This window comes from Leopardus geoffroyi, chromosome C1 (genome assembly GCF_018350155.1).
Source record: "Leopardus geoffroyi isolate Oge1 chromosome C1, O.geoffroyi_Oge1_pat1.0, whole genome shotgun sequence".
NCBI lineage: Eukaryota > Metazoa > Chordata > Mammalia > Carnivora > Felidae > Leopardus > Leopardus geoffroyi.
The window spans coordinates 187,549,257-187,564,404 of NC_059328.1; the positions used below are offsets into that span (position 1 = coordinate 187,549,257).

The 15,148-nt window shown below is 41.7% G+C and overlaps 1 pseudogene; it reads right to left on the reverse strand.

The window, feature by feature from the left end:
- Positions 1-5,152: 5,152 nt before the first annotated feature.
- LOC123596885 lies at positions 5,153-5,585 on the reverse strand (annotated as a pseudogene).
- Positions 5,586-15,148: the final 9,563 nt, after the last annotated feature.

The following is a 15,148-nucleotide window of genomic DNA, read 5'->3' on the forward strand; positions in this document are numbered from 1 at the left end:
AATGCTGAGCTGGACTTGAGATACTGTAAAAAAGAGCCTTGAGAGGGCTTGTGGTGTCTTTTGGGAAAAGCAGAGAACTTGTTCTATTTGAAAAAGGTCCCTTGAATGTGTGGACTATCACTTAAGTATCCAAAGGTTATTTGTGAGGTAATTTCAGGGAATAGTCACTCCCATTCCCACACAGGGGCACTTGAACTTTTATTCTCTTTTCTCTTCTGAAATGCATTTCTCCTCAACTATTAGGTATCTTCATCTAATTTCTTTATTTTGTTGCCTGATTTGCTTTTCACTTTTTGGTTAATAACACACCTTTTTTAGGAATTCATAGATTCCCATCAGCTTACTTTTCTATGATGTTTCCTCCTTGAATCTCTGGTATCTTGGGCTGATTGTGCTTTGGTCTTATTTGCTTTCCCTTATGATCACATGTTTCTGTTTTCCTTCCGTCCTGGCTTGGCAATTTTCACCCTTTTTAAGCAAGAGAATCCTCCCAGTTCAAATGTCACCAGTAATGGGCAGTGGCAGTCATTGCCCCATTGTCTGTGAGCTTACTCTTATGAAGCTCCCACTGCAGCAAGAATTGTGAAGCTTTTGACATTTCCCTGGTGGCTTCAGATAGAATCTGGTACAGCATTTGCCTATTGATAATTGAACCCAAACACATGAAACTGGGCTTTCTTCTGCTTTTCTTTCCAATACCAGCTAGACCCTACTCTCAGAGCAGTGGGGAGACTTTTGATCCCTTTTAGCCTATTTACTTGTCTCTCTTGCCTTCCTGAGAAGTAAGTCTATAAATTTTTGCATAGATATTCCTGAGGTCCCCATATTACTGAAGCCAGGTCTGTTTCTAGCATGTGGGAAGTAAGGCTTAGACCTGCAATGTTTCATAAGCCAAACAGACCCATTCCCACTATGTAAAGAATTCATATACCTAACAAAGCCAATACTTCACATTCATTTAATAAGGGGCAAAATAGATGAACAGTCAATTTATATACAAGAAAATTTCTGTTGTTGAAGCAATTACAGGATATAGAAAAAGAAATTTTTCCAACTCATTTTGCAAGGCTCAATTAGCCCTAAATCTACAACCACCATGTAAGCAACTTTTTAGGAAACTTAGATAAGAAAATCTTATAATCAACACCAAATTTTTTTTCCTTGATAATTTAATACCCCTTCCTGATTAAAAAAATACTAGGGAGCTTAAGTTGAAAAGAAGAATCTCTACCTTGATAAAAATAATTGTCAGATCCAGATGGCCAACAGACACATGAAAAGATGCTCAACATCATTCATCATCAGGGAAATGCAAAAGAAAATGACAATGAGATATCACCCCACACCTGTCAGAATGGCTAAAATAAAAAACACAAGAAACAACAAGTGTTGGTGAAAATGTGGGAAATAAAGAACCCTCTTGCACTATTGCTGGGAATGCAAACTGGTGCAGCCAATTTGGAAAACAGTATGGAAGTTCCTCAAAAAGTTAAAAATAGAACTACCTTATGATCCAGTAATTGTACTACTGGGTGTTTATCCAAAAGATACAAAAACATTAATTCAAAGGGATACATGCATCTCAATGTTTATAGCAACATTATTTACAATAGCTAAATTATGAAAGGAGCCCAAGTGTCCATCGATCGATTAGTGGCTAAAGAAGATGTGGCATATATATATATATATATATATATACACAATAGACTATCAGTCAGCCATCAAAAAGAATGAAATATTGCCATTTGCAATGACATGGATAGAGCTAGACAGTATTATGCTAAACAAAATAAGAGAAAGACAAATACCATATAATTTCACTCATATGTGGAATTTAAGAAGCAAAAAAAAAAAAAATGAGCAAAGGAAAAAAGAGAGAGAGAGACAAATGAAGAAACAGATTCATAACTATAGAGAACAAACTGATGGTTACCAGAGGGGAGGGAGGTGAGTGGATGGGTTAAATAGGAGATGGGGATTAAGGAATGTACTTGTCATGATGAGCACTGGGTGATGTATGGAATTGTTGAATCAGCATATTGTATAACTGAAACTAGCATAACACTGTCAACTATACTGGCATTAACATTAAAAAAAATAACTGTCAGAAACCTAAGTAAAAAATCATACTAGGAAAACTTTGTAGGCATTCTCATTAAACTCAAAAACATGATAAAGTTTTCCACACTGTTCTGGAGGACCTTGACAATTTAATGATCTAGACAACTTAACAAGTTAATTTAGCATGTATATCCAGTGTAGGGAGGGCAGCTTACCTGTGCTCTTGAAGAGGAAAAGCCTTTGTAATTGCGTATGGCCAGGCCTGAAAGATCACACATAGGATTTTGGCCTCAACTCTATCTTTTGATTTTTTACAGCCCAAGGAATAAACATAGACTATCCCATCATGGGCCTGAATGAGTCAGATTTTGAGGGACTGTGTTAAGAACCAGGCAATTAGTCTGAGGTCAGAATCAATACCATTCAAAGGAGGATGATTGCATTTGCCTAGAAGATTAAATGTAACCATGAACCTCAATCATTGCCAAGCTAGGAAAAGATGTCCCATATTCCATTTGGGCTTACTGTAGAGATCCTGGAAGTTTTTCTTCCTAAGGCTGGTGATGGATTGTTCTATTCTGCCAGTCTCATTGATCCAGGTACAACACAAAGTGCCAGCAGTTGCACAGACCTCATCTTGGCTGGCTGTAAGGAGTCAAGGGCTATGTAGTTATCCAACACTACTTGGGCCAAGGAACTGAGACTGATCTGTTGTGCTTTGAAAGCTGAAGTAGTGCCGTTGATGACCTCAGGTGGTACCTGACCCTTTCTGATTGAAGGACTCTGACAGTAGAAATAATAACCTGGAGTTGGTAATGCCTCCTGGTAAATCTCCTGAGTAACCAGGGTCTGCCTGGTTTTGGAGTTTCCATCCTAGTTGGTGTAGTATGATATGTCTAGCCTGGGTTGAGGGGAGGCTGTTTTGACTATTTATAAGTTTCTTATTATGAAATGCATGCTTCATTGCTAGGAGGAAGGCAGGTGAAGGCCTGATATTTACTAAAGAAATAACATTCCAAAGGGGTGCACAAAGTGCTGTGAGTGGGCAGAGTCCTTGAATGGAATTGAAAAGTCTGTGTAAGTTGGGGCATGTGTAGGGGAGAAAGCCTTCACTACTGAGGTCAAAAATAGTCCCAGTGGTGGATCCCAGGTCTCTTTGCCAAGATGTTCCTGATGTCCCATTTCTGACAAGTTGACACCTAGGGAGGCATTTTGCGCTTTCAGTGTCAGATTCAATCGCAGCAATACTTTGGGTTCAGAGTAATATGGTAGGAGTACCTGAGGTAACAGAAAGGTCCATATTTAGAGAAATGCCCATTTGTAGTATTTAGCAGCATAGCAGTCAGATGCTTATCTATGTGGTCAGGTGGTGGGTGACACATCCAGCAATTTGTCAAATGTAGGGCAGGGAAAACTTCCTGGGATGAGCGTGGCAATAAATTTGGTGATGTGGAAGTCACACAAGCTACTCTGTGGCAGAGGAGAGAGGTTAGATTTTCATCTCTCCCTTCTGCATAACCAAGCTCATAGGTCCAAAGGGGCTCACATCCTATCAGTTGGAGGGACTTCTCACTGACTATGAAGCAGGCAGTCTGTTCTGTACCATGAGCAAAGATGACACCATTTACCCATCCCCCAAATGAATCCCAAATCTTCTGGTTTGGATCCTCTTGTGACTCAACAAAAATTTCTATTCTATATACAATACTCATCCCATGGGGCTACTGGGGGCAAAGTGGCAGGGCCAACTTAAGGAAAATATTGGGTTAAAAATGATAGGTTAATGGCGATTCTCTTCAAATACCTTGTAGACAAAGACCCATGCTTTGTACCCTGGAGGGTAAATGAAGAAGGGGCTACTGACTCCCACTCCTTGTTTAATTTCTCTTCCAAATTCCCATCTATGTGAGTCTTCAGAAAGGGGTTGAAGGGAATAGAAGGACCTTGCACTGTTCCTCACAGAGACCAAAAGTGTAAAATTAGAGGAAAGGGCTAAACAGCCTGATCAAACATATGGTGAAAATAACAAGTACCCTTTCAGGAAATTGCTGCCCTGAGGCCCAGACTTCTCCCCTGCTCACCCCTCACCATAGTACAGTCTGGGGTTATCTTACCCCCTCCTACCAGCTGCTTAAGCCTGTCCTTTAATTGTCATTAAAATGCTCAATCAGCCCTGTCACTTGGAGATGATATGGGGGCATGGAAGCTCCATTATATACCACATGATATGTGGCTTTGGGCTGTTATTAGATTCAGTGTGCTCAGGAAACCTGAGGAAGAAATAAATGTGGGCTTGTAGGTCCTGGATAGTGTGGCCTGAGTCAATGGAATACATGGGAATGTCTAGGCCAAATCCAGAGAGTGTCAACTGCAGTCAGGATCCAGCAAAACCCTCTGGATGAGATGAGAGGTTCAACATGATTTACCTGCAACATCTTACCCATTGGCTCAGGAATATGTCTCTGGGCAGGGTTTTTTGCCTTGTCTGTGATATGGCAGTCAGGACAGCTTTTCTATGCAGTTTCAAAGTCTTCTGAAGACAGTCCACGTGTGTAGTCTTAGTCTAGTGTGAATTCCCATGGGCCACTCTCTCATGGATCCAGAATCCACAACATCTGCTTGTTCTGGGGTAAAGGACATTTTAGTTCCTGTGTTTAGTTGACAAGCATAGTTTGCCCATTGGTTTGTTTCTCCTTGTCAGGTTAGGAGGTGTTCTGGTGAACATCTATGTGGGTAGCAAAAAGCATATTAAGAGCAAATTGATCTTTATCCAAATGTTTTGTTTCTACAATGGGGCTTATTTTATATACTAGTTTGAGGCTTGTCAGTGGCCTGACCAAATAGCCAGGCTGTTAGCACAGCCCATAAATCAATGAAATATAGTAGGACTCTTTCACTGAAGAGGACTAGAGAGCCATCCATACTGCATGAGGCTCTTCCTATTGTGCTGAACATTCCTTCTGCACTTGCTAAGGGACAAAGTCTTTCAGGTTGGAAGTCAGGTGCACTGTCTTCTAGCCAGATAGAAGCTAACTGTAAAGGACCATCAGTGAACTAAGTCCATGCAGTTCTGAGAGGTTGGTTTTTTTTCCCCATAATCAAAACTTTATTGAAAAACTGACACCAAAATAGGAGATGACTATTGTATACCTTACAAAATTAAACGTAATTACATTATCTTGGTAGATTAACTGGAATTATTGAACTGATAAGGGTTTCTGCAATATAACACAAATTCAAGAGGTTGTGTGATCATTAGTGTTGCTTTCTTCTAAATGAACACCCTTCTGTGAGTCTGGCCTTTCCTTCCATTGGTTGGCACAACACTGGTGAACAGCCTACACAAAGAACCACCATCTGAGCATGGCTTAAAACCGTGGTAATCTTGTAGCAACCTGGGCATTTTACATCCATAAAATAGGAATTTGAGCTTTGACCTAGCCGTTTCTTTTTATGTTTTTCTTTTCCTCTTCCAAGGACGGGTGGAGTAAATCTCTAGCCAAAGTCATGTTGATCCTTTTGCCACCCCAGACAGTGCCAATCTCTAAGGCAACACCCCTCCTGAGAGGTCTTTATATCTGGGCCAGTGGCTCCTCTACCAATGTGCCTGGTGGGCAGAGGGGGATTCTTGAGACCATTTTATGTAGTTGTGAGGCCCCAAGTGGCCCCAAGTGGTTTTGTCCACACATGTATATACAATTTCTACTTTACTACGGATGATCCTGAGCCACCCATACCCAGCAGTTTGAGACCTCTGCTCAGACTCACAACATGATTTGGATTTCTGGTCTTAAGATTATTTCACAGATATGGATCATATACTTAGTATCCACCAATATCCAACAACAGGCCAACAATTATCTCTCAAAGGGTGTGTAATTTTTGGCCAAATCCAGGAGCTCATGGGTCCAAAAGCCCAACAAGAGCTTATGACTTGTAGCAGTGTCCTTTTGCCATAGGCTCCAATTCACAAGTGGGGAGGTTGCTGAGATCTGTAACTCAAATGGAATATGTGGTTCTGTGTGGCCCAGATTACACCTGAGAATTTCAGTGGGGTATTAGGACTTTGTATTTATCTGAGTTAATAGCCTAACTGTGTTGCCCCATGAAGGTCAACAGGATGTTCAGTCCTTGCTGTGTGGTGTCCTTGTTTGGGCCCACCAGGAAGAGGCATTAAGAAAGCCTCCAGGAACAGGGCTTTTTCCAAATCATGGCCTACTAGTTGATGGTAGATAGCTGGGGAGTTTAGGTGGCCTTGTGCAATGACATTAAAGATATGTTGTAACTCATTTCACATGAAGGAAAAATAATCCTGATAATCAGATGGAAGGATGCTGAAAAAGGCATTTGCAATGTCAACTGTCACATACTAAACTCCCTCAGCCTAGTCAGTAGCCTCTGTAGCAGTCACAATGTCAGGTATCATCAGTGTAAGGGCAGTGCTATGGCATTGAATCACCTATAATCAATGGTAAGTTTCCAGGCATCCCAAGTTTTACACAAAGACAGAGTATTGAATGAAGAGTCTCACAGAGCACTTTGGCTTCCTTAAGCTCAGGCAGCCAATATTGTTTTGGGGAGACAAGAGCACTAAGTGCTGGTAGTTGGGCAGATTCATGGTCTTCTACATGCCCCAGTAAGATAGATGGCTCTAACAGTAGCAGTTCCTATCCGGATAGAGGGTGAAGATGATTGGGGATACACAGAGACAATACATCAATACCATTAATGTATTTAGTAGTGAAGGTGTAACAATGGAGGTTGGTATGGGATCAAAAGGACCATCCATAGTTGGGCTTGGACCGAGGTCCTGATGGTAGTGGCTTCAGTTCCAAATCCAGAGCACATTGTCTGTTTGGTGGTCAAATTGGTGTCAGGGGTTGGGAGACCATAGTCACCAGTGCATCAGTATCTAAAAGACCCCTGAAGTGAAATTCTTGCCCATTTTCTCATCAAACTAACCTTGCATATGGCCTCTAGTATCCCCTGAGGACAGAGAGACTTCATCTAAGCCCTAATCTTGTTTACTTTTGAAAATGGAGAGGTTTGGGTAAAAGCTTCTGGGACTCTATGATTCATCTAGGTCATCAGGAGGGATAGAATAGTCTGTATTTGTCATAGATTGGTCAGCATGAGATCCTCGTGGTCTGTCAAGCCCCCTATGGCTTGCTGCCTGCTCATAAGTTCCTTGGTGCTTATCCATCAATTTCTTCTTTTGAGACCTAGTTATTGAGTAACCCAACTCAGAGATCTCTTAGGGAAGACCCTCACCTGATTGTCCAGATCATTTTTGCCTTTCTTTCTGTTGGTCAAGTTGTGCTATTTTGGTAGTAGCTGCTTTTTCCATGCCTGAGAATTTGTCAGTTATGATCTGAATTGTGTCTCAGATCAATTCACCTGACCTCATGAGGAGGTTTAGTTGGGTTTGGAAACCAGCAGGAGAGGCACTAACAAACCCAGAATTCTGAGTATGGTTAACAGTGTTGTCATCTGCTATTAAAAATTCCTCATTGTACGTCCAAGGAAGCATCAAGATAGGAACCACTGCTTGGGTTTGGAGTGAGGCATGGGCCTCCAGCTACCACAGCAGCTGCCACAGATGTTGGGCAGGGATCTCCTCTGACATTGCCACTATGGCAAATAAGCTGTCACTGCTGGTGTGTGAATTGGGCTATGTCCCTGCTAGTTTTCTTGTTGGCTGCTCCTTTCTCAGACCTTTGGCCAAACAGCAGGTTTTTCTTTTTGCTGTTGTTGTTTCTCTTTATTTTGTTCTATATAAAAAATGTTCATTGATGGTTCTATATTTGTAGCCCTGTCCAGTTCTCAGTCTGGCATATATGGGAGATAAAAGAAAACTTACGGGATAAAGCACAGAGTGTCCTTTTTCAAACCTCGAGACCTCTCCCTAGTCTGCTACTTTTGTACCTCTGAGAGTCATTGTGTAATTGCTGAATTATCCTCAGCGTATTTGGCTACACTTGGGGAAGAGCAGGGAAGAGTGAACCTATGCAATTGTGTCTCAGAATTCAAAGTTCCTCCTCATTTTAACGAAGAAAAAATTCAAACTGAATCACATTACAAGGGCTAGGATTTTTTTCTGTGTCCATCTCTGCGTTACACCAGAATAGTATCTGGCTTATAATAAAACCTTCTTCCCCCACATAATAACAAATAATATATATATATATATATATATATATATATATATATATATATTTCCCCCACCCAATGAATGAATGTCTTAACTGGAACCTTGGAAGAAAAATAAGACACTGAATGAAAAAAAAAGCATATCATCACATACTCATTAAATATTTGAACTGCAGGTATATTTTCTTATTTTATTTTAGAGAGAGAGAGAGAGAGTGAGCACAAGTGGGGGTGGGGGCGAGAGAGAGAGAGAAAGAGAAAGAGAGAATTAAACAGGCTCTATGCTCTGTGAGAGCCCGACACAGGGCTTGATCCTACAATCCTGAGATCATGACCTGAGCTGAAGTCAGGAGTCAGACAACCTACTGAGCCACCCAGGTGCCCCTGGACTGAAAGTATTCATAATGATTGCCTAGTCTAACTCCCTAACTCCCTTATTTGGGAATGTAGACATTGGACTGAGAACTGAATTGTGCAACACAGACTCAAGATGGGGTACCTCACTTTCTGGCCTGTGCTCTCTCCACTTTGCATCATGGCCTATCCTGCTGCCATGGCATAGAAAAAGGTGTGTCTCATTTACTTCTTGGGTCCTCACTTTCTTCACATTGATTTGCTGGGTCTGCTTTGCTTGTGGAAATTTCAGAGGATGTGTTCATAGGGTATGCTAGCCAAATGTTCCTTATTTGACTTTCATTATATTTTTGGAGGAGTTTCTTGGCAAGAACACATCCCAGAAAGAAACACCTGCATTTGCCCTCTGGTAAGGTTTATTTAGGATTGTAAGAAGGAACTGATTTATTCTAGAATTTCCTAGGCTGGTAGCCCCTGGGACATCCAGAAGACACTTTCCCTTGAACTGAATATGTATAAATTACACATTGCTCTTGATATCAACTGAGAATCCAGTTGAGTTCTTGTAGTTTTCAGGTTGAAGGTCCTTCCTTCTGGCTCTGTCCTTTGCCCTCAGCTCCACTTTCCCCCAGGGGTTGCTGGATTTCTCAGAATTCCCTTGCACAATAAATTAATGAATAACAGCCTCAATTTTTAAGGTCTAGATACCCTACTTTCTTAGTCATGGTAATTACTTTTCTCTTTTTTCCCACTATTTAAATAATTAACAAGATAAACACAAATATCCAGAACAATGGGTTCAATTAATTTGTTAGAGTGGCTCACAGAACTTAGGGAAACACCTATTTATGTTTACCAGTTTATTAAAGAATACATATGAACAGTCAGATGAAGAGAAATATAGGGTGAGGTCTGGGAGGGTCCCAAGCACAAGAGCTTCTGTCTCCATGACATTGGGATGCATCACCCTCCTGGTGTGGATGTGTTTGCCAGCCTGGAAGTTCCCAGAACCCCACTACTGGGATTTTATGGAGTCTTCCTCATGGCATGATCAATTGTTAACTCCATTTCCAGCCCCTCTCCCCTTTCTGGAGAATGGGGGAGGGGGTGAGACTAAAAACTCCAAGCTTCTAATCATGGCTTGGTCTTTCTGGGGATAAGCCCCTACCCAGCAGCCCACCCAGAGTCACCTCATCAGAACAAAAGATGCTCCTAGTGCTCATAGCACTTAGGGATCTCTAAGGTTTTAGGACCTCTGTGCCAGGAACCGGGGCAGAGACCAACATATATGTTTTCTAGTACCTCACAGATGGGGACATGGCTGACTGAGGTGGCTGTGACAATGATCACAAGTGGCAACATTATCAGTTTAGGTTTTCAGCTTGAGTGAATCTGTCCGTTAATAGTCACCTCAAGGAAAGATGCAAATTTTCCCTCAGAAGATCATTTGAAGGTTTTTCACTTTAGAGCTATGGCACCAAATGGGGCTGGGCTGCAGAGGAGATGCCAGCCTGTTTTCTGGTGACTGCCCTGTGTGTAACACCCCTTCCTGTTATCAATGCATCTTGGAGATTGCTCCACATCCTAACATTTCTTCCCCTGTTCACTGGCCTGCCTTCATGCTGCTGAGCAGAGGCTCTTAATTCTTTTTTTTTTTAAGTTTGTTTATTTATTTATTTATTTAGTGCAAGTGGAGGAGGGGCAGAGAGAGAGGGAGAGAGAATCCCAGGCAGGCTCTGCACTGGCAGTTCAACGTTTATTTATTTTTGGGACAGAGAGAGACACAGCATGAACGGGGGAGGGGCAGAGAGAGAGGGAGACACAGAATCGGAAACAGGCTCCAGGCTCTGAGCCATCAGCCCAGAGCCTGACGCGGGGCTCGAACTCACGGACCGCGAGATCGTGACCTGGCTGAAGTCGGACGCTTAACCGACTGCGCCACCCAGGCGCCCCTCTGCACTGGCAGTTCAGGGCCCAATGCAAGGCTCGAACTCACGAACCATGAGACCATGACCCAAACTGAAGTCAGACACTTAACTGACTGAGCCACCCAGGTGCCCCTGGAAGCTCTTAATTCTAAAACATCCCAGCCTATCAGGTTTTTCCTTGTGGTCAGTACTTTTAGGTCCTATAAGAGCCTTCGTTTACTTCAGTATCAGGAAGATATTCTCTTAGGGTTTCTTATAAAAGCCTTATTGCTTTCCCTTTCATATTTAGATTTATGATCCATGTGAGTGTGAGTTTTCTGTAGGTAAGAGATAAAGGCTCATTTTATTTTTATACAGCTGGATCTAGTTGATCTGTCATTATTTAATATAAAGATTATCCTTTTTTCAATTTACTGCAGTGTCATCTTTATCCATTAATTAAGGATCATAAATCTGTGAGAACTTTTTTTTTTTTTAAGTAATAGACTTTTTTTAAGGAACAGTTTTCGGTTTATAGAAAAATTGAGGAGAAAGTACAGAGTGTCTCTGTATCTCTCCCCAGACTTTCTCTCTCCACACTTTCCTCTATTACTAACATCTTGTATTAGTGTGGTACATTTGTTTACAATTGATGAACCAATATTGACATATGAATTTTTTTTTGATTGTTTAAATTTATTTTTAATGTTTATTTCTGAGAAAGAGAGAGAGAAAGAGCATGAGTGGGGGAGGAGCAGAGAGAGAGGGAGACACAGAATCCAAAGCAGGCTCCAGGCTCTGAGCTGGAGAGTCAGATGCAGGGTTGGAACTCAGAACTGTGAGACCATGACCTGAGCTGAAGTTGGATGCTTAACTGACTGAGTCACCCAGGTGCCCCTATTATTATTATTAACTAATGTCCATACTTTACATTAGGATTTAGTCTTTGCAGTTATTGTGCACTTCTATTGGTTTTGTCAAATACAAAATGTCATGCATCCACTATCACAGTATCATATAGAATAGTTTCACTGCCATAAAAATCCCCGGTGCTCCACCTACTCATCTTCCTTTCCTCAAGTTCTAGCAAACACTGATCTTTTTACACCACCCCACCACCCCACCACCCCAAAAACTAGTGTTTATTTTACTGATTGGCCTGAACTCACTGGCCTACCGATAGGAACTGCCTTTATTTTTCTTGTATCACTTTATTTATTTATTTATTTAGAGAGCATGTGAGTGGGGGGAGGGATAGAGAGGGAGAGACAGAATCCCAAGCAGGCCCTGTGCTGCCAGTGCAGAGCCCAGTGTGAGGCTTGAACCCACGAACTGTGAGATCATGACCTGAGTCAAAGTCAAGAGCTGGATGTTTAACCGACTGAACCACCCAGGCACCCCAATTTATTTATTTATTTTTAATTGAAGTATAGTTGACACACAATGTTACCATCTTCTCTTCTACATTACTTTCAGTGATGGTATGAGACATCTCCTGTGACAACCCTGACTAAACATTGGGCAGATCCCACAGTTTTTGGTTCTCTTTTGGTTAGAAGAAAGATATTATTTAGTAATTATGACCCATTTTCACCTACTAAAATTTTAGTTCAGATATTCTAAAATTTCCATCTCAACAGAAGTCAAAGGATCTCCATTACCTTTAGCTCAAGGGTGAGTCCTGGCTAGGGGACCTTCAGTAGGGGAAGGGACTTTTTTCTTTGTCATTTCAGTCTCCACCCACTCCATAGTTTCTGGCACCCCCAGAGTGGTGCAGAGGGACAAGGGAAAGAGGCAAAAGTCATTCTACTTAACTGTAGATCTCTCTTGGCAGTTGATGTCTACTGTCATAACAGGTATCCAGGTTCTGACACATCACACACAGATGTGTGGGGGAATTCCAACTTTCCACAGTTACAGTGGAGTTTTTGAGTTAATACAGAATCCTGCTCATCACAATCAAGCTCCTAGCCATAGGGATGATCTCCATAATATCAAGGATCTGGCAACCAGTTATTCTGGGTGGGATCCAACCATAGATTTTGAGCCAGGCAACTTTTGTCCAATAAGAAAATCCTGAATTGTACCTTATTTCCTTCCTAGCTTCCCTCTGCTGAATAGTGGTAACATCAATAATTTTCTTACCTTCTTCATGTTCCAAGTCAGATGCAGGCAGCAGTCTGCATGTTCCTACTGCTCCCAAATACCAGGGATTGCAAGTGAGACTCTTTCAAGAACTTCCTCAAAGCATTCCACTTCAGTGGGCTTACTGTAATGGTCCTCTGAGCATCTGTGGTTCATCAAGCCTTCTGTTAGGAAGTACAGTGCAAGTCTTATCTTCTTTCAAGCACCCTGATCAATTTAAGTATCTAATAAAAAAATGAACTTTGCCCCAAAAGAGGGCTGACTTTTGCCTTTGGCCTCTGGGAGGTAATCTCTGTGACTTGGAATGTCCTTTTCTTCCCTGGGGGAGTTGGACTATGCCAGAAAGTTTAAAGATGTGATTTATGGTGGGGGCTTTGGGTATCAGCTCAATCTCCCAGAGGGACTGGAGAGGCAGGCAGGCTGATCGCCACAGATCCCCAGTAAAGACTCTGGACACCAAAGCTCAGATGAACTTCCCTCAATGGCAGTATCCAGTGCATATGGTCTCATCTCATCGCAGAGAGGAGTTGATGTTCTCCATGATTCCATGGGGAGGAGACAACTAAAAAGTCAGCTTTTGGAATCCTTCTGGCCTCTGCCCCATCTGTCTCTTCCCTTGGCTAATTTTAATCTGTATCTTTTATAAAATACACACAATCACAACCATGTAATAATACCACAACCATGAATATAACAGCTTTCAATGATCAAACCTGAGGGCATTTTGGGGAACCCCCCTAAAGGTACAATTGCATCAGAAGTGAGGGTGGTTTGTGGACAGTTCCCTAACTCTGTTGTGGTTCCCCCCACTCCCCACACCACCAAGCCATTGACTCCACTTTCTGTGGATACTGATTGGATGTTCCATAAATTTAACTCAATTCTGACACTACTTACCTGAAGATAGGGTCAGATCCCACAGGTTAAGGGCTCAGTTCCACAAGACTGCTCCTCCCACCTTCTACTTCAGTTGCCAATAGCAAGTTCAAGTTGTTACCTGTACTTCTGACTGACTGGTTATAAACCGGAGGTTCTCACAATCCCTTCTTTAGGTCCAACTGACTTGTTAGAGGAGCTTACAAAACTCAGAGAAACATTTTACTTACTAGATTGCCAGTTTATTACAGAGGATATTAAAGGAAATAAATGAACACCAAATAAAGAGATACACAAGGTGAGGTCCAGAAGGATCTTAAACACCAGGACTTCTGTGTCCATGGAATTTAGGGCCTGACATATGGATGCATCTTCACTAACCTGGCAGTTCTTCAAACCCCTTCTTTTTCGGGTTTTTATGGAAGCTCCATTATATAGGTATGAATGATTAGATTATTGGCCTTTGGTGATTGATTCAAAATTCAACCTTTCCCTCCTCCCCAGAGGTCAAGAGGTAGGACTCCAACTCCAACTCTCTATTCATGGTTGGTTCCCCTGTCAACCAGCTCCCCCATTCTTAGGGGATTTCCAAAAGTCATCTCATTAACTAAACTCAGTTGTGGTTGAAAGGGGTTTGTTATGAATAACAAGACATCCATTTCACCATTATGGCTCTGAAGCAATTTCAGAACAAATGAAAAAAGACCAAATATTATAATAAAAGAAGCTCTAATCCTTGTTATCAGAACTTCCAAATGTTTTGGGTACTGTGAGCCAGGAAGAGTGAATGAAGACCAAACTATATATTTATTATAAATCATAACATCATACTAACTTTAAGTATTTTTCCCCATCTCCCTCCTTACTAGGACACTGTGGACAAATGCAAGTCCTTTCTCTCCCACTGGACCCCCTCTTACCCATGCTTCAGTTGTCCTTTGTTAACCTTAAAAACAAAACTGTTGTTTTACCAGCAAAAGATGGGTTTATTCAAGAATAGAGAAGTGCAATCCAGAAAAAGCAAGCTATAACAAAACCATAGGCAAGTCTGCAGAACAAAGGAGGGAAACACTCTTTTATGGAGGAAAGGGGGGAAGTTGGGAGGGTCTTTATAAACAAAGAGCCCATTGCAGTAAATTGGGAGTTAGGAGTACAGTGGCTTCTCATTGGCTGAATTGTGACAGTCTCTCATTGACTGGGCTGTTGCTGGGGAAGGAGGAAAGACTTCCTTTCTCCTGCTGTGGTGGTAAAGTAATATCCATGTGCAAGATCTTTCTCTACTTGTTGGATTTGCAGTTAACAATGTGTAGTAGGGGGTAAGAGCTCTCCCAACCTGCTGACTCCATTCTTTTTTTTTTTTTTTTTAAGATTCCTAAATTTCATGAGATTAAAAACAAAATTTTTTTTTTAACATTTATTCATTTTTTTTGAGAAACAGAGAGTGAGCAGGGGAGGGGCAGAGAAAGGGGGAGACACAGAATCTGAAGCAGGCTCCAGGCTCTGAGCTGTCAGCACAGAACCGAACTTGGGGCTTGAACCCATGAACCATGAGATCATGAACTGAGCCAAAGCTGAACGCTTAACCTACTGATCCACCCAGGCGCCCCGTGACTCCATTCAGAATGAGGTTCCTTTTTGTTAATTTTCACACCTTC